The sequence below is a fragment of the Dasypus novemcinctus genome, chromosome 23 (genome assembly GCF_030445035.2).
Source record: "Dasypus novemcinctus isolate mDasNov1 chromosome 23, mDasNov1.1.hap2, whole genome shotgun sequence".
Taxonomy (NCBI): Eukaryota; Metazoa; Chordata; class Mammalia; order Cingulata; family Dasypodidae; genus Dasypus; species Dasypus novemcinctus.
Window position 1 is genome coordinate 69181188 of NC_080695.1, and position 19145 is coordinate 69200332.

Here is a 19145-nt window from a genome sequence, read left to right on the forward strand (position 1 = left end):
TTCTGTGTATGCTTGTATTCTTGTTAGCAACACCGGGAATCTGTGTCTCTTTTTGTTGCGTCATCTTGCTGTGTCAGCTCTCCCTGTGTGCGGGGCCCCTCCTGGGCAGGCTGTGCTTTTCTTGCACTGGGCGGCTCTCCTTGAGGGCGCACCTCTTGTGCAGGGGCTCCCCTACATGGGGGACACCCCTGCGTGACACGGCACTCCTTGTGCGCATCAGCACTGCGCGTGGGCCAGCTCCACACGGGTCAGGAGGCCCTGGGTTTGAACCCTGGACCTCCCATGTGGTAGGTGAGTGCTCTATCAGGTGAGACAAAGCCGCTTCCCTCACAGATTTTTTTTGAAGACAGCCTTCTAGTCGTGAAAAGGAGTCTACAGGTGAACTTGACCTCTTCTCTCTGAGGGGCCACAGACTTCTGTATTCCACAGCCCTGGCCGAGAGCCCTGCCATGGGTGCTGTCAGATTCTGCTTGCTATCTGGTTAGAGGAGGGGCTCCACTTGCCAGAGATCCTCAGTGACTTGGCCACTGTCGCACTCTGCTGGTGAGGACCTTCCAGTCTTAGGAATTTGACACCTTTATTCAACTGGTGAATTGTTCCAAAAGAAGCACTGCTGGAGGCTTCTCCGCTCGTCAGTTCTGCTAAATAGGACCAGCTTCCGAGGCCTGCCTGGTGGTCCCGCTCACATGTGGGCCAGTGGCAGTGTCCCCCCGTCCCTCTGCCTGCCTCTGCTTTGCGCCCTCTCCTTCCCCTGGGGCCGTCCCTGCCTCTCTCTGACTTTTCCAGGGCTTCTCAGGTATGGGGCATTGTCGAATTTTATTTACCTAAAATAGTTCGGTTTTCATGATAATACCAATGTAAAACCCTGAAAACAATATAAATAACAAGACTTGTACACAATATGGGATTCTTTCGGATAATCTGGTGACTTTCTTAGCTCCATTTCATCAGGGCCACACTTTTTTTCATTATTACAGGGGCTTCCGTGGCAGCAAGTGTTGTCAAGTAGACAAATGATAATCTTAAGTGTTTTCGAGGTATAGTTTGAGTGAATATGGTTTCCCAGTTGAGCCATGTGAAGTCTTAGCCTTTGTATTCTACCAGTTTGAAGAATCAGATACTGTTAAAATCCATTTCTATTTTTGATGCTGTAAACATGTAAACAAAACTCAAATCTTGGTGCATAGGGGGAGGAGGAGGTGAATCTCCTATTGGTGATCAGTATTTCCATGTGCTTTTTTTTGTGTGTATGTGCTTCTTGATACCATTGTCTCATTATTTAGATTAATCCCCCAAGCGTGCATTCGGTAAATATTATGTGTCAGGGCACTAGTCTTGGTTTTGTACCTGCTTCAAAATAGACACAATATAATTCTCTTGTGGACCAAATATCAGAATGTGGGAGTCAAAACTCAGTGCATATATTAGGAAGATATGTAGTAGGTCAGTAGTAGGTACGTTGGCAAGAGTGAAAGCAGGGAAGGGCAGGCTCTGTGGGAGAGTGGGTGGCGGCAGCCGAGTCCTGGGTGGGAGCTGCCCAGTCTCAGGTGGGAGCTGGTTACAGTTGTAAGGAGGGTGTTAGGGAAATCCTTGTGTCTTTGGTATTCCCCATCAGAGAGGTCCTCTGCAAAGGGACGGAACGTTGTTTATTACCACGAAGAGCCCCTGGTGCGCACTCTCTGAGGCTAATAGCTTGTGAAGTTGGTGATTTTAGGGCATTGTGCAGTTGGCCTGGTTAGCTCGGTCCCAGGCCTCTGAACCACAGCTCTGCAGCCAGCACCCATGCCATCCAAAAATACTACAGCCTCGCTGGGTGGCAGTTTTTAAAAAGTTATCTTAAATCTCCAAACAAGGGGACCGTCAGCCTGCAGGCTGCCCATTCCTGCCCTTCTTGATGCACACCGACAGCTGCTCAGTACAGTGGACTATTGTAGCGGTGCGTCTGGCTGTTATAAATAGACATAAGGCCTGGCACGTTGGATGCTTCAGACGAGGGCAAGCACGTGTGCTGCGGAGCGCCCTGCTGATGGATGAGGACCATTTTTAATGCCCTTCTAAGGATCAGTGTTATTTTAATTTTCACTGACTGGGTGTAAGAAAATGTAGTTTCTCTGATGGGTATGCTCAGTTTAACTATTGCCGATATTCTTACCCAAAGATATTTTTCTCTTCTTTTTACCATTAATCAGAAATATATCTTGGGCTTCCTTGGTAATGACCACTTGATGGCCTAACTCACTGCATTTTTAAAAGTTGTTAAGGCCCAATTTTGAGCAATAGATTTGTGTATGACTGCGCTTGCGTATATGTATGACACATAGCTGAGGGACAATTCATAGACGTGTTCCTCCCTGTACGTTTAGCCTCTATTCCAGGATAGTTTCATTGCAGATTGTAACATGTCAAAACATCTAAAACTGCGCCATTCATCTAGTTGTCAGCAATGGAAAAATCAGTTTGTCTCTTAAAAGAACGCCACCACAGGACCTTAGTTATATCTGACTGTTTCCATAGTTAACAGTGCGGTTTATTAGGAGCAGCTTCGTGTATTCCAGAAACTGCGACTAGACATCATGTACCGGAAGATGCTCAGACTCATTCAGCTGAACTCTGCACAAGTTCAAGTGGTTCGCCTCAGTTACGATAATACGCGTCGGGAGAGTTTCGTGCTGTAGGAAACGCCATCTTAAGGATCCTCTAACTAGCAGATCAGTTTCCTAGGACTGCTGTCACAAGCAACCGCAAACGGGGTGGCTTGGGATGGCAGGAGCTTCTGTCCTCGCAGATCAGGAGGCCAGAAATCTGAAACCACGGTGTCGTCGGCTGGCTCCTCCTGGAGGCTGTGAGGGAGGAACCAGCCCGTGCTCCTCCCTGAGCTTCCAGCGCCTCCAGCCATCCCTGGCGCTCCTTGCTTGTGGCCGCATCCCTCCACTCTCTGCCTCCGTCTTCCTGTGGCCGTGTACTCCAGCTCTTATAAGGACACTCTCATTGGATTTAGGGCCCACCTTAATCTAGTTACACCTGCAGGGACCCTCCTTCCAAATCAGGTCCCATTCTGAGGTTCTTGGGAATGTGAGTTTGATTTAAAAAAATTTAATTTTTGTGTTTTTTTTTTTTAAGTTTTTTGTTCCTTTTTTTGGTATTGTTTTTATTTTAATTTACTTAATTTTTTTCACTTGTGACATGTTTTTGAGGGGAACCCCCAGCCTGTTACAAGTAACTTACATCTAGCATGTACTTACTGAGCACCTAGTATCTGAGGGACTAAACATGGCCCTGGGAGGAGGCAGGCTCCGAGATAAATGGCATAGGCTTTCCCTCAAGAAGTTGGTGGTGGTGTGGTTCTTGTCACTGATGACCAGACGCTGTTTAGTATCTAAAGGATCTAGGATCTAAAGTCAGGGAGCGGGAAACGGATGTGGCTCAAGTGATTGGGCTCCTGCCTACTGTATAGGAGGTCCAGGGTTCGATTCCTGGGGCCTCCTGGTGAAAGGCAGTCTGGCCCATGGGGAGTGCTGGCCCATGCAGAGAGCTAGTACAGCAAGTTGATGTAACAAAAAGAGACACAGAGGAGAGACAATAAGAGATGCAGCAGACAGGGAGCTGAAGTGGCACAAGAAATTGAGTGCCTCTCTCCCATTCCAGAAGGTCTCGGGATCTGTTCCCAGTGCAGCCTAAAGAGAAGACAAGCAGACACAGAAGAATGCACAGAGAGCAGACAGCGAGTGCAAAAACAACATGGGGGTGGGGATAAATAAATAAATAAATAAGCAATCTCTTTAAAAAAAAAAGGAGGGGAAAGCGGATTTGGCCCAAGTATAGGGCATCCGCCTGCCACATGGGAGGTCCGTGGTTCAAACCCAGGGCTTCCTGACTTGTGTGATGAGCTGGTCCACGCGCAGTGCTAATGTGTGCAAGGAGTGCTGGGCCACGCAGGGATGTCCCCCGCGTAGGGGAGCCCCACACGCAAGGAGTGCGCCCCGTCAGGAGAGCCGCCCAGCGCGAAGAGGTGCAGCCTACCCAGGAGTGGCGCCGCCCACACGGAGAGCTGACGCAGCAAGATGATGCAACAAAAAGAGACACAGATTCTAGATGCCGCTGACAAGAATACATGCAGACACAAAACACACAGCGAATGGACACAGCAGACAACTGGGGGGGCAGGTGGGGCGGGGAAGGGGAGAGAAATAAATAAAAAATAAATCTTAAAAAGAAAAAAAATAGGGAGCAACCACTAAGGTGTTTCTCTCTCATTGTCTTACCAAGCTGATTATCTTAGGAGTCACTCCCTTGTGCATAATGAGGACTGGTTAGTGGGGCATCTGGAGCACCCACCAGCCCTGCTCACCATTGGCCCCACGAGCAACTTGGCCAGTGTTTGCTCACCACACCTGCCAGCGCCAGGCTCAGACTCAAGGATCACAGCCGTGAGTGTGTGCCGGGGGGAGGAAAGCAGGGCCTTTCAGAATTAAGATCGTCGTGCTCACCTGCCTCCTTCAAGTCACCCCAGTTGCAGGGAATGATGATCATCTTTGTTGGTTTCCATGATGGAACACGAGCTCAAGAGCTGAGTGGTTTGGAAGCTGGCACTGCTCTTTCCTGAGTATGACTTTGGGAAATGTGCTCCTGAGTGTTACCTCCATTTCCTGTACAGTGGAGTTGATTTGGTTGACTTCAGCTGTTTATGAAGATGAACTGGGGTACATGGGTAAAAGCTGAACCTGGTGCTAGGCATGTTGCAGGTGCTTAGAATAGCTCCTCCCTTAACCATTGTAGCAGTTTGATATTATTGATGAATTCCAAAAAGAAATACTGGATTATGTTTGTAATCTGATCTGTTACTGGGCGTGATTGCGTTATGATCAGGGCTTTGATTGGGTCACAGCATTAAGGTGTTAAGTCCCCACCCCTTAGTGGGTGGGGACTCATAGATAAAAGGCATGGCAAAGGACAAAGTTGAAGGTTTTTGATGTTGGAGTTTGATGCTGAAGCCTTAATTCCCACATTTAGAACAATCACATTTGATTTGATACCAACTTAACTTCAATAATATACATTTATACTGTTCCTAAACTCTTTGTCCCCCACTTTTTGTTGTATCTCTATATATTGTATGTCCCAAACCATAGATTTATTGTTACTTTGTTGTTTTGTTGTTGTTGTTGTTTGTTTTTTTGGAGGTACTAGGACTGGGGATTAAACCTGGGACCTTGTGTGTGGGAAGCCGGCACTCAACCACTAAGCCACATCAGCTCCCCTGAGTTGGCTGTTTCGTTGTTTGCTTGTTGTTACTTTTGTGTTTAGGAGGCACCGGGGATTGAATCTGGGATCTCCCATGTGGGAAGCAGGTGCTCAATTGCTTGAGCCACATCTGCTCCCTTGTCATTACTTTTCATGCATTTAAATTTTAAAAACTGTAACAAGTAAAAAGTGGGTTTACATATGAAAAACAAAATACAACAGTACTGGCTTTTATAGTTACCCATACGGTTACCTTTACCAGAGATCTTTATTTTTTTATGCTGCATTGGTCCACTGTCTAGTTCCTTTCCTTTCAGTCTGAAGAACCCCTTTAGCATTGCTTGCAGGGCAGTTTTAGTGGTGATGTACTCCCTCAGCTTTGGTTTGTCTAGGAATGTCTAACTAACTCTTTACCTCATTTCTAAAAGACTTTCTTGCTGGATATAAAGTCCTTGGTTGGCAATTGTTTTCTTTCAGCACTTTAGATCATTCTCTCACTGCTTTCTTGCCTCCATGGTTTCCGATGAACAATTGGCACTTAATCTCATTGAGATTCCCTTATATGTAACGTTGCTTTCTCTTGTGGCTTTCAGAACTCTCTCCTTGTCCTTGGCATTTGACACTTCAACTACTGTGTGTCTGGGCATGGTTCTCTAAGAGTTTACCCTATTTGGGGTTCATTGGGCTTCTCAGTGTGCATATTTATGTCTTTTGTTAAACTGGGGGAGTTTTCTACCATTACTTCTTTGAATATTCCTTCTGCCCCTTTCTCTCTTCCTCCTCCTTCTGGGACTTCCATAGAGTGTGTGTGTTTGTTTAGTATTGGTCTGCTTGGTGGCGTTCCTTGGGCCTCTTAGGCTCTAACTCACGTCATTTTTTATTCTTTCTGTTTCTCAGCCTGAATAATTTCAGTTGTCTTGTCTTTGAGTTCACCGATTCTTTCTTCTGCCAGCTCCAATCTGCTATTGAAATCCCCTAAAGAATTTTTCATTTCAGTTAGTATGGCCTTCAATTCCGGTATTTCAGTTTGGTTCCTTTTCAAAATTTCTTTCTCTTTATGGAGGTTCTCATACTGTTCACTTTTTGATTTCCTAATATCCTTTAGTTCTTTCTCCATGTTTTCCTTTATCTCCTTGAGCATATCAAGGATCATTTTAAAAAATCTTTGACTCGTCTTTTTTTTTCTTTTTTTTAATATACCAGTTATTTAATTAGGTTTTTTTGCAAGTTTTGCAATTTGTGAGGATGAACTCCATTTGTGAGAGAGAACACAGAACGCAGGTAGCCTTGGAGTTGAGGAACAGTTTTGATTTTTGACATAAGTTGTGAGTCCACAGCTTTCTGATCAATCTTGCGCTGCTCTGTAAGATCATATTTCTCTTTCTCTGTGTCGAAGATCTCACCTTCCTGGTGTCTGGGCTTACGCAGCTGCTGCTTCTTGAAGTAAGCATCAGTGAGATGCTTTGGGATTTTCACACCATTTGTGTCAGTTTTGGTGGAAGTGGCAATAACAAATTTCTGGTGTGTTCTACGCAGAGGAACTCAATTGAGGACCAGGGGTCCAGTCACAAGTAACAAGGCACTGCTCAGCTGCTTCAGGAAAAACCACTCTCTTGCCCCTGTGGCGACCAGTGAGGATGATCAGAACAGTCCTGGGACTGATGCTGAATCGCAGCTTTCGCATGTGCCGACTGAAGGGTTTTTTGCCATGGCTCAACAGCTTTTGAGGGACATCTTCAGTAGGATAATATCTAGGCATTTTGTGAAGTTTAACCACTTGTGTACCTCCATTTTTGTCACCATCAACGGGTTTTGTGACAGTAGCAAGAACTTTCTCCTTTTTCTTTTCAATCCTGGATTTAGCTGCTGAGTACTTCTTCTTGTACATGGCCTTTCTGGAATACATTGCAGATCAGGAATATCTGCCAATTCCCCTGACCAGGACTGGATTTCGGCTGCAGTGAGGTTTCCCTTTCTTGAGCTTTTTGGTCTTGGGCTACTCTTCTCAACCTTGCCACTGGCATCAGCCTTCTTAGCTTCAGGTTTCTTCTCTTTAGTGCCTGCCGGCTTCTCGGCTTTTTCACCCGCCATCTTGCAAGATGGGAAAGAGCTGACTGGTCTTCTTTGTTACTAGTTTCTGGATTTTTATCTTATTCCTGTGGATAGGCCATCATTTCATGTTTCTTGTACTCTTTTGTTACACACTGTACCTTTTTATATTTTAAAGTGTTTATTCTGGGATTTCGTCCCTGAGCTGTCTGTTCCTGCATCCAGCTAGTAATTTGAGAGATTTCCTTAAGTTCCAGTAACTTAACACAGACAAACAAATGCAAAAATGCCTTTCCAGTCTTTGCAAACCAGTTCTCCTTTGGCTGGTGCTGTCTTTTAGAGTTAGACCTCCTTCTATCAAGATCAGCCCATGGCAGAAGAAGTGCAGTGTCGTCTTTTTAATGTAAGCAGCTTCTTGCGCTTGCTTGTAGCCTTAGGAAATCCCCCATGTACCGGAAGCCAGATGTCCTTTCTATTCCCTGTAACGTAGACTTTCTCTCCTTCCGGCTGCTTTATCCCATGCCTTAAACCAGTTAATTCTTTGTCCCAGGCTGCTTGGACTGAATTGTTTTCTTACACTGTCTTAGCAGTCTGCAAGCAACTTCTGCCTGCAGGGCAAATTCTAAGAGCCTGAGCCAGAGGGGAGTTTCCTGATTCAGTCTCTCAGGCTGCTACCTGCTAGATTGGCAGGGACTGTGGGTACCTCAGTATACAGGTAGTGGTTATCCTGCTTGCTCCTCTCAGGGCCAGGGACCCCCTGTGGGAGTGCAGGCTGGCTTCACATCGTGCCAGGGAGAGAGGGGTGGGGGAAGGGCCCGTAAGGGGGCCAGGAGCTTGTTGTTTGCACTTGCTGTGTCTGTCTGTTGTGTGCTTGTCTTCTTTTTGGAGTCACTGGAACCAAACCTGGGACCTCCTATGTGGGAGGGAGGTGCCTATTCGCTTGAGCTACCTCAGCTCCCTGCTTTGCTGTTTCTCTCAGTGTGTTTTCCTTCTTGTGTCTCTTTGTTGCATCAGCTTGTTGCGTCAGCTCACTGCCTTGCTCGTCTTCTTTAGGAGGCAGTGGGAACCAAATCCGGGACCTCCCATGTGGTAGGCCGGAGCTCAATCGCTTGAGCCACATCCTCTTCCCTCTTGCTGTTTTTAGAGCTGCATTTTAAACACATGTACACAACATTTTACTGCAACCCTTTAACTGTTTTCCAGGATTCTGAGGAAGACAGATCTTCCAGTTTTTGCTAATTGTCACATGTCTGCATGTCTCCTGCAGCATCTTACACCAACGTCTTGGTTGAATGAAACTATTGTTATCTTTTAATTTTGAGGTAATTTCAGACTTACAGAAAAGTTTCAAAATATGCAAAGAGCTCCCAAATATCTTCCACGCATTGTGCTACATTTATCTTTCTCTCTCTCTCCACACACAACCCCCCATACACATACTCTTCTTTTTTCCAGATCTCTTTGAGAATAGATTTCAGATGTGAAATATTTCTGTGTGTATTTTCTGAAAGCAGGGACACACTTCTGTATACCCATATACCCACTGAAATGAAGAAAATTGTTGCTGAATCCATCCAGTGTCTAATCCATAGCTCTCCTTCCTATTTTGCCATTTGACCCAGTAGTCGGTTGAGGAACACACTGCATTTAGTTTCCGTGGCTCTTCAGTCTCCTTCAACCTGGAACAGTTACTTAGTGTTTGTCTTTCATGACCTTGATATTTTTGAAGAGAACCAGCCAGTTCCTTTTTTGACTGCCTCTCCGTTTGGACTTGTGTGAATCTTCCTCCTGATTGGATTCAGGTTATGTGGTTTTGGCAGGAAGACCGCAGAAGCGGTGCTGTATTTTCTAAGTTCATTGTAGAAGGAGGAGCACAAATTTTTTTCTTCTCTTTTCTAGAGATGTTAACTTATATCTATTGGTTCAGAAGGTGTCGACCAGGTTTCTTCACAGCAAAATTAATTAATTAGCATTTATACTTATTAATTAAAAAGTATTAAGTATTTTGTGATGAGATAATTTGAGAATATGTAAATATCCTATCCCTCATTAAACTTTCACCCACTAGTTTTAGCATCTTTTGATGATTCTTGCCTGAATCAATTACTATGATTATTTCCAAATGGTGATTTTCTAGTTGTATCCTTTCTTCTACATTTATTAGTCAGCATCCCAGTATAAGGCAAACTTTCCCTTTTCCTTCCTTCCTTCCTGCCTCCCTCCCTCTCATAGATTCCTATTTTATTCATTGGTTTATAATCCACTACAGTGATTATTTATGTTGATGCTTAGATTGTTCCAGATTTGGCCAGTGGGAGCCCCTTGATGCTGGATCCTGTGTCTTTTTAACATGTCCATATCACTCTTTGAGAGATTCCTTACTTTTTGGTACAGCATGGCCCAGGCTCATCTTGAACTTTCCTTGCCCGAACCCTGTAATCAGCCACTTCTCCAATAAGCCTTGGTTCCATTTAGTGGAGAATGTGTTTTGGAAACCAAGATCTGAACACTCTATTTGTTGTTACTGGGTATCGTGGCTTCTAGACCTTCTCAGGGGACAGAGTTGGGAAAAGTGGATGTACCCCATCCACGTGTGCATGCACACACACAGGTATGTACATATATGCACGTTTACACACATGGATTTATATTTCTATACCTATATCTATCAAAACCATGATCTTTCCAATTATAATCCAGTATGGTTTATTTTAGCCTTCTGCCTTACCCTGGTTGTACCTGCCTTCTCCAGTGTAAGAACCCATGGGTCATTGAGGCCTTGGCCTTACGCCTTGGCCCAAACAGACTGACAGACAAGAGTCCCCTCCCCCCAGCCACGCCCCCAGCAGTGGGCAGACTCCTGCCAGCCTGTGTCAACAAGTAATATTCATATTTTTATATATACACTCTTGCCTTACAAAGTCCTTAATTTAGGGATAATCCTTTATAATAATAGCCTAAAGGAAATAACACATCCGACATAAGTGGAGAAGAAGGTCATCCTTAGTGATATTTCTAAATCAAACCAGAAAGTTTTGACACTTTGAAGACTCAGCTGTCTCTGTTTGGTAGAAGGACCATAGAGAGGAAAGTGATTGGAAGAGCAGGATAGGAAGTTTGAGGGGAGCTGGTTGGAGTGTCTTTTTGCAGTGTCACTATTATGGCTCTGTCGTATAGCCCAGAAGTAAGATCTGGTTTCACTCTGGCTTAAAGAGTTGAATACAGAGGTCTAAGTTGACATTCCAGTGATTATTTTTGATGAGAACCTGGCAGAAGGTGTTCAATATTTTATTAGCCAAAATTCTTGGGACTGGCTTGGGTCTGATCTGATCTAAGGACCCTGGAGCATTGTGTTTGTCAGCAGAGATGGGCACCTGTGCCTGATTATCTGTTGCCAGCTGGGTATGGGCGCTGCCCCATTCTGATTTACCTTCAATCCAGGGAAGGAGCCTAGGACCATATTTCCCAGAATCCCTTTTTCTGTGTGGTCTCAGGGCAGATTCTCCATCGAGAATAGCAGGCGGGAAGAAGACACCGTCGTCTTGTAGTGGCAGTTTTGAGTAAACATGTGGCAGGTAGCAGATGTGAGGTTCTTCCTAGCTTCTGGGTGAGCTTGGCAGTGGCTGTTGTATTAGTCAACCAAAGGGTGCTGATGCAAAATAACAGAAATCTTGGCTTTTATAAAGGGTAATTTATTTGGGGTAGGAGCTCACAGTTACCAGACCATAAAGCCTAACTAAGTTACTTCCCTCACCAGAGTCTTCTGCCACTTGTTGCAGCAAGACGGCTGCCGACGTCTGCAAAGGTTCAGACTTCCCCTTCCTCTTAAGGCTCCATGGCCCCAGCTTCTTCCAATATCAGCTGTAGGCTGGGACAAGTCTTGTGTCTCTCCCGGGACTTGTTTCTCTTTGGGCTCGACTGCACTGCTCGCTCTACAAGACCAGCTGTAGACTGTTAGGTGACTGGCTCATCTCTCTTCCCAGGGCCTCTGCGGTATGAATGGGGCCTTCTCTCTCTCCTCACCTATCTGCTTCCCTGTGTACTTACTTCCCGGGGCTCCAGTATTAAAACTCTAACTTTCTCCTCTGCCATGTCATTTTCTCTGTGAGTCTCCACCCACCAAGGGGGTGGGGACTCAACAGCCTACTTCCTGACCCAATCAAAGCCTTAATTATTATTCAATCAAGTAAAAGTGAAACCTCTAAATCCAGTCCAATCTAATATGCCCAGGGGAACAAACCAGTTCACAAACACAATCCAATATCTATGTTTGGAATTCATAAACAATCTCAAACTGCTGCAGCTGTCCATGAAATTTCCGTTTGCTGTGGCTTCCAGGCAAGCTATTGAGTCACTTGCTTCTTCTAGTGGTTCCCAGTCGTAGCTCCCCAGCCCTTTAATTCCCTGTATGTAAACTCTTTCCCATCTGTGGTCACTGGCGCCTCTTTTCCTTACTTAATCTTGACTGATGCAGGACCTTTGGTCATTCCAAGTCCTGATGGCCCTAGGAACTTGCTGTTCACTTTCTTGGGCTTTGAGTCATCATCTGGAGAGGAGGGATTTAGTTTGATTGGAACATTACCAGGCCCTCTCCACCGAGTGAGCTAAGGCCCTGCCCAGGTGGCTTCTTGAGAATCTTGGGATTCTGAGTGGTCTGGGGGCTGGAATAACCCACCTGAGTGTCGTTGGTGGGAACACTAACCAACACATTGGCCAGCCCAATGTTTATTGAACACTTACTCTACGCAAGACCCTGAGTTAAACTCTGAAAGCGAGAGCAGTGAATAGTCATACGTGTTTTCTAACTTCAAGGACTCCCTACTTCATCGAGGAAGGGCAGTAATGGGCAGCCCTTAGGAAAGCAGGGAGCTGGACGTAGTGGTGTTCTTGGGTCACCATTTAGCTCTGCTTTGAGATGGAGGCGCCAGTCTAAGCAATTCTAAACCGTGTGCACACCCACTTGTCACCTCGCCCAGGCCTCCTTTCAAATACAGGAGTTGCAGAGTTACTTTATTTTTAGGTAGGTTTTAATGGATCCCTTTTCATGATAAATGTCATCTTAATATCGTACTGCCATTTGTTGAACAAAGAGGAATTATGTAAACTACAAAAGGAGGGAAACCATGACAAAGGAATAAACTGTTGTGTTTCCTAGTAAGTGTAGGTAAAAAGTTTAGGATTGTTTTTCATTGTCGAACTAAGAAGTCATTGAAATTTGAACAATACGTAGTTACTTTAACTGAGGCTTCATTTTAATGTCATTGGTGTTAGCTAGTTTTAAAACAACAGTGCAGATATAAATTTGAAATAGTATTTATGATTAATTAAATTTCTCTTATGTCTGCCGGACAATTTCTGATTATTGGGTGTTTGCTTTTTCCCCAAAGCCGACAGGAAACAGACAGTAATGAAAAGATCTTTCTCTAGCCCCCTTCTGAGCCTCAGACCTGTTTCTTTTGGGGATGAATGAAATGGAGAACTGAGTCCTTGGGTCTCCCAGAGGGAGGGTGGCATGTCAAGGCCCACGTGGGTGAGGGTGGGCTCAGGGCAGGAAGGTGGCATGTGCGCACTCGAGAATCGCTGTGGCCTAAGGGGGCTCGTTGCCAGCTAGGTAAGAGGGGCTTAGGAATAGGTCGGAGAGAAATCTGTAATTGAAACAACAGAAATAAAATATTGAGGGATGAGAGTTAATTGAAGAAACAAAGACCTTTTCTCTTGTTGCTCAAAATACGCTGCCATTTTGTGACGCCGTGAGCAAAGTCTGTAAGGGACTTGGGGGGAATCGAGCCTCCAGTCTCTTGCCCGGGTTGCTCTGGCAGCACCCCTACCTCTGCTTTGCCCACCTACCAGATCATTTTGACGTGCTAACTCTGGACGTCAGTTTCTCCCTCTTGTCTAACGTTTTGCTGTACATTGGGTGTGTGTTAAGGCTCATCACCAATGCTTGGTCCAGTATTTATCAAAACTTTAGAGCAGCTCGTAGTTAACCCATTAACAGTTCAGTTTTTCTCAGCTCTTTCTGCAGCTGCCTCTTCACCTGGGCATGTGCGTATCTTTCAAGAATGTGCAACTGTTTCCTCTTGAGGAAAAGACTTTGTTTCCTCTGTCCCTCCTCTGGGAGTCCTGGGCCGGTTCTGTTTTTTGTTTGTTTTTTTTAAAGATTTATTTATTCCCCGCCCCCCTTCCTCTCCTCCCACCCTGCTGTTTTTGCTGTCTGTGTTGTCTTCTCTCCTCATTTTCTCTCCTCTAGGATTCACCAGGATTCGGTCCTGGAGACCTCTGATATGGAGAGGTTCCCTGTCAGTTGTGCCACCTCAGTGCCTGGTTTCTACTGCGCTTCACCTTGACTCTCCCCTTGTCTCTCTTTTGATGCGTCATCATCTTGCTGTGTGACTCACTTGTGGAGGCACTGGCGCACCACGTGGGCACTCGCGCGGGCCCTGGCTCACCGCGCGGGCTCGCTTTCTCTCCTTTTTCACCAGGAGGCCCCAGGGATCAATCTCAGGTCCTCCCATATGGTAGGCAGAAGCTCTATCACTTGAGCCACATTCACTTCTCTGTTGCTGGTTTTAAACGAATTTTCCTCCTGGCAGCTGTGATGTGTTCACCTCCCTCCCTGGGCTCTGGGCCCTGAGTCCACACTGCTGCCCAGCGGCTCAGCTTCCCCCTTCTATGCAGCTTTTCTGTCTCCAGTAACTTTGTGTTAGGGGATTCCGACCTCCAGAGCCAAATGGGGTTGAGGTTCACAGACCCCCAGCATTTTCCTTTATCTGCACCAGCAACTGTGGCCCCTGCCGTGCATGTGCCCGGCGTGTCGGACGTGCCCTGCATTGCTCTGTTTTCCGGGGGCCGCTGGGAGCCTGTGCGTGCGCCCGGTGCTGGGCTGCCGTGGTCTGGGTGCCATGGGACCCCAAGCCTGGGCGGCCCTGGTCAGCGTCCTTGGTGCAGGGTACCAGGCTGCAGGCCACTGCCCTGCCTCTGACCATCTGAGCTTGGGATGGGGCGGTGATCTGGACTGCAAACCCACCTTGCTGTGCCCCACCTCCTTGGGGTGGGATTTCCCCCTCCCCTCCATTCATTGTTTATACGGTCCTTCTCCAGCCTCTGTCGGCCTTTAGAGTTCCAAGGAGGCGGACTCTTCCCTTTTATTTAGCTGTCTCTAAAGGGCTGTCTTACCTGCCATCTGGCGACCTCATTCCCGGTATATTCCAGGCTGGAGATTTGGTGGATCTTCTTCAGAGCTCCGATAGATGGGCACAGTTACTAGATTTGAATTAAAAGGCTGTAATGCAGCTAGCGTCAAGTTTTTCACAAAGTATACACATTTAACATTGCCTTGAAAATAACTACTAGCCTACTCATTTGGAATTAATGATTCCTTCTGGATGAGTTGAAAATATTGTTGGATTCTTCATCTAAGAATGCTTAAAACATATACACATATGCACACAGATGCACCCAGGGAACAGAGTTTGCTGGCTGATATAATTTGCATTTTTATTTACAAAAGCTAATGTGAAAATTGTAGCAGTGCTCACACATGGATCTGCACAGAAATACTGATTAATATAAACTTGGGGAATATAGGGAAAATGCATGCACTGTCGTTCTGTGCTAAGCCCTGCCACTTATTAATTATGTGACCTTGAGTAGTTGCTTAGAGTTTAACCTCAGTTTCTTTATCATTAACATGGATTGAAAATTCATAAGGGTTTTCAAAGCTGGTTATTATCCAGGGTATATTTTCCCCCCCCTGAGGATCGGTCGAGAGAATTGGGAGACAAAATTGTTTGACTGCTCATTAATACAAACGGAGATCAGACTGCCTGTTCTTACCTAGGCTTTAATTTTTTAAAATAATCACTTTAATTTTGGTCTTATTATTAACTTCCCCTCAAATATTTTCAGAGACTCTGAAATGGAGCGAGTCTCTTCAATTCACTATCTTGTCCAGAGTCACTTATAATGCTTTCATAATTTGCACTTGTCCTTACACTGACATTGTGTTAATTCACATGAATTTATTTTAATAAATATTTAGCACATACTTGTTTCATGAACAACACGAAGCAGGACAGTCTTACACCTCAAGGAATTTGTGGTCACCGAGGGATGCTTTTCTGGGGAAAGATTTATCGTTCTGGGGCAACAGAAGATGGATGGAGAGAGTTTTCCCACCTATCCAGGGTGCTGGGGCCATCTCAGAGCTGGGTCCTGAAAATGGGAGGCTCTAGACGCGGGCTTTCCATCTAGAGACATTGCCAAAGAGCAAAAAAGGTTCACGAACGGTATTTTCTTGCTCTCTTTGTCTTAAAATAGATCAGCCTTTTATGTCAGGATTTATGAGTAACCAGAGATAAAACTGACCTATGCGAAAAGCATCTGTAAACCTCTGTTTTCAAGATTAAATGCAATATATGTGTTGATGCGAAACTGTGAATTTATTGGTAGATTTTTTAAAAAATTTATTTTCCCCACCTCCGCCCCCTCTGTTTTTTTTGCTGTCTGTGTCTATTCACCCTGTGATCATCTGTTTCTGTTTCTCTTTTTGTCTTCTCTTCTCATCTTTCTCCTTTAGGATTTCCTGGAATTTGATCCTGGGGATCACTGATAGGGGGAGAGGTTCCCTGTCAGTTGTGCCACCTCAGTTCCTGGTCTCTGCTGCACTTCACCTTGACTCTCCCCTTGTCTCTCTTTTATTTTTTTAAAAAAAGATTTATTTATTTTTAATTCCCCCTCTCCCCCGGTTGGCTATTCTCTGTGTCTATTTGCTGCGTCTTGTTTCTTTGTCCGCTTCTGTTGTCGTCAGCAGCACGGGAAGTGTGGGTGGCGCCATTCCTGGGCAGGCTGCACTTTCTTTCGCCCTGGGCGGCTCTCCTCACGGGCGCACTCCTTGTGCGTGGGGCTCCCCCACGCGGGGGACACCCCTGCGTGGCACGGCACTCCTTGCGCGCGTCAGCACTGCGCATGGGCCAGCTGCACACGGGTCAAGGAGGCCCGGGGTTTGAACTGCGGACCTCCCATGTGGTAGACGGACGCCCTAACCACTGGGCCAAGTCCATTTCCCTGTCTCTCTTTTATTGCATCATCATCTTGCTGCATGACTCACTTGCGTGGGCCCTGGCTCACCACACAGGCACACTTTCTCTTCTTTTTTTACCGGGAGGCCCCAGGGATCAAACCTGGGTCCTCGCATATGGTAGGCAGTGGCCTTATCACTTGAGCCACATCTACTTCCTGGTAACTAGATTTTAAATGATTTGTTTCCATAGGGTCGTGACTAAGAAGTCCATGTCTTACAATTCAGGAACACTTTTTTGGATTTCCTTTGCCCTGTATAGCTAAACATCTTGGATAAAAATGGTTCCATCAAATCATGGAATTTTATTTATTTTATGAATCATAATATTTTAGAATGAACAAAAGACACTTTGTAGCTTAGATGATTCTAGTCAAACTCTCCGTTTTTAAAAAGAAAGAAACTGAGGTCCATGGAACTTTAGTGCCCTGTCCAAGATCACAATGATATTGAATGACATTGTTCTTTGAACTTCTTTTTTTTTAATGTACTCATTGCTGCAGTGCACAGAAAATTCTAGGCAAAGAGTAAAATATTTCAGATTATTAGAAAATAAGAGAAGCTCTTAAAAATTTTTTGTTCCATTAGTAAATTCCTTTGTCTAATAATACTTCATATGCATATTTAACAAATGTTATCATTCTCAAAGCAACTCTGTGAGTTAGTTTTAATAGTTTTAGTCCTATTTTAAAAAAGAGCTAAATAAGGCTCTGAGAAGTTAAGTAACTTGCCAAAAGGCGTATGGTTGGTAAGTAGCTGGCCCAAAGTAGAATTGTCCAAATTGTGTTGTATCCAGGAAGCCCAGGAAAAGCACGTGCGGCTAGGAAAGTCACGTCCTGTGCTGCCCTGGGCCGTTCCACGCAGAGCTGACCCAGGAGGCTGCTGGGCCTTCCGCTCAGTTTTCCATGCTCTTTGGCATCACACTGTGCTCCAAGAACTAGGTGTTCATTCCTACTCTTTCAGGTAATTAATATTTACAGATCCTGGTAACTAGGAAATTCTTTTCAGCCAGCAAGTAAATGCATGTCTCTGGGAACTTATCTAAAATTAAATCCTATTTCAGCATAACTGGCTGATTAAGGTCATGGTGTAAAATGGATTTTTCAGAAAGAAGTAAGTAGGTATAGTATCTCAAGAATTCAGTTTATTAAAAAAATCTAATCGAATAATAATGGGAGAGTAGTATATTTTCATTTTTCTTTTTATTAATGGATTCAGATAAATTAAAAATTTTTAGTTTAAACTCATGAATTATCAACTTTTTCGTGACACATCATTTTCTTTTCTTCCAGTGCTAGCATTGACGTTAAAGTGGTGATATATAAAGAGGGGATTTGCTAAGTACTTTATTCATGATACAGAGCTATATGCTATTGCAAATCTAGTTTTCTTTGAGTTTGGCAATAATTCTAACAACTGAGAAAAGTGTCTCTTTTTGGAAGGAAACTGTAAGGATGGAAACACAGAAAATTATGAGTGTGGGGGGGTTGCTTTACTGACAGTGAGCTTCTGTGCAAGCTTGATTTTTGTAGGACCTGCTGTTCCTTGGGAAGTCTGACAACCGTGGCTTATCCTGAATGCCAGGATACTCACTGAGCTTGGATTTTCTGCCTTACCTTGCATGGTCTTTTCCATCCTAAAATTTTGGATGGATATTTATCACCGGCTTAAAACTGACACTCTGTGCTTAAGAGACTGCCAGTGCTGCCTCTGTACACCCATCTCTATTGGAGGCCACCTTACTTCCCGCATTGGAAAGCCAAATGAGATAATGGAAATGAAAATTACTAGGGTCAGTTCAATCACTAGGTACAAAGACTTGTTTTAATACTTTATTTTTCCAGAATCAATATTTTACACTCAGTAGACACTCCTTACGTGTTTGTTTAACGAACGTCATTTTCATGAGCCAGCCATTCCTTTTTAAGTAAAGAAGAAACCAGGAAATGCGGTCTGGCTCTGCAACTTCACCAAGCATTTGTCTTGAAAGCAGCGATACCCAGAGTGGAAAAGAGTTCCTGAGAAGTCCCTTCCTTCTGTAGAGGCTTTCTTGATTAAGTAAAAATGGGAAAGATAGAAATGAAGGGATGGAGGGAGAGTGGGAAGGAGAGATGGAGGGGAAGAAAAAGCACTGCAAATACCTTGGGAAGGGGAAGACAGGGTGGGGCTGGAAGGTGGGTAAATGGCTCTGCTTGCCACAGTAAGAGCTCATGTTTTAATCCATTAGCAATGACTTTTTTCTTTATATTTTTATTTTATTATTTTTAAGCAAATCAGTTTTATTGATACGTATTAATAAAGCATACAATTCATCCACAGTGAACAATCAGTGGTATTTGGTATAATCACATAGTTGTACATTCATCACTTTAGTTGTTATAGAGTGTTTTCCTTATTTCAATAATAATAAACAAAGAACAAACCTTTTTTAACCCTCGATCTCTTTGCTTCCCCTGCTATATATCACTGCTATTTCTAACTATTCTTGCACAATCATTTATTTATTAAGTAGTTTTATTGAGAAATATTCACATACCATATGATCTACCCAAAGTGCGTAATCAGCAGCTTTTAGTATAATCACAATGTTGTGCATTCATCACCACAAAAAATTTTAGAACAATTTTGTTACTACAAAAAGAAAAATTCCACAGCCCTTTGCAGTTCTTCCCCAGCCCTACATAACCGCTAACCTAATTTCATCGTTATAAATTGATTTATAGTTACATTTTATATAAATGGAATCATACAATATGTAGTACTTTGTGTCTGCTTT

The 19145-nt window shown here is 44.4% G+C and overlaps 1 protein-coding gene and 1 pseudogene across 2 annotated transcripts in view; one reads left to right on the top strand and one right to left on the bottom strand.

Annotated features, from left to right (window-relative positions):
• ADCY9 (adenylate cyclase 9) overlaps positions 1 to 19145 on the top strand; it is a 144168-nt gene that overhangs the window by 53286 nt on the left and 71737 nt on the right. The window lies entirely within an intron of this gene.
• LOC139437478 (large ribosomal subunit protein eL6 pseudogene) lies at positions 6445 to 7345 on the bottom strand (annotated as a pseudogene).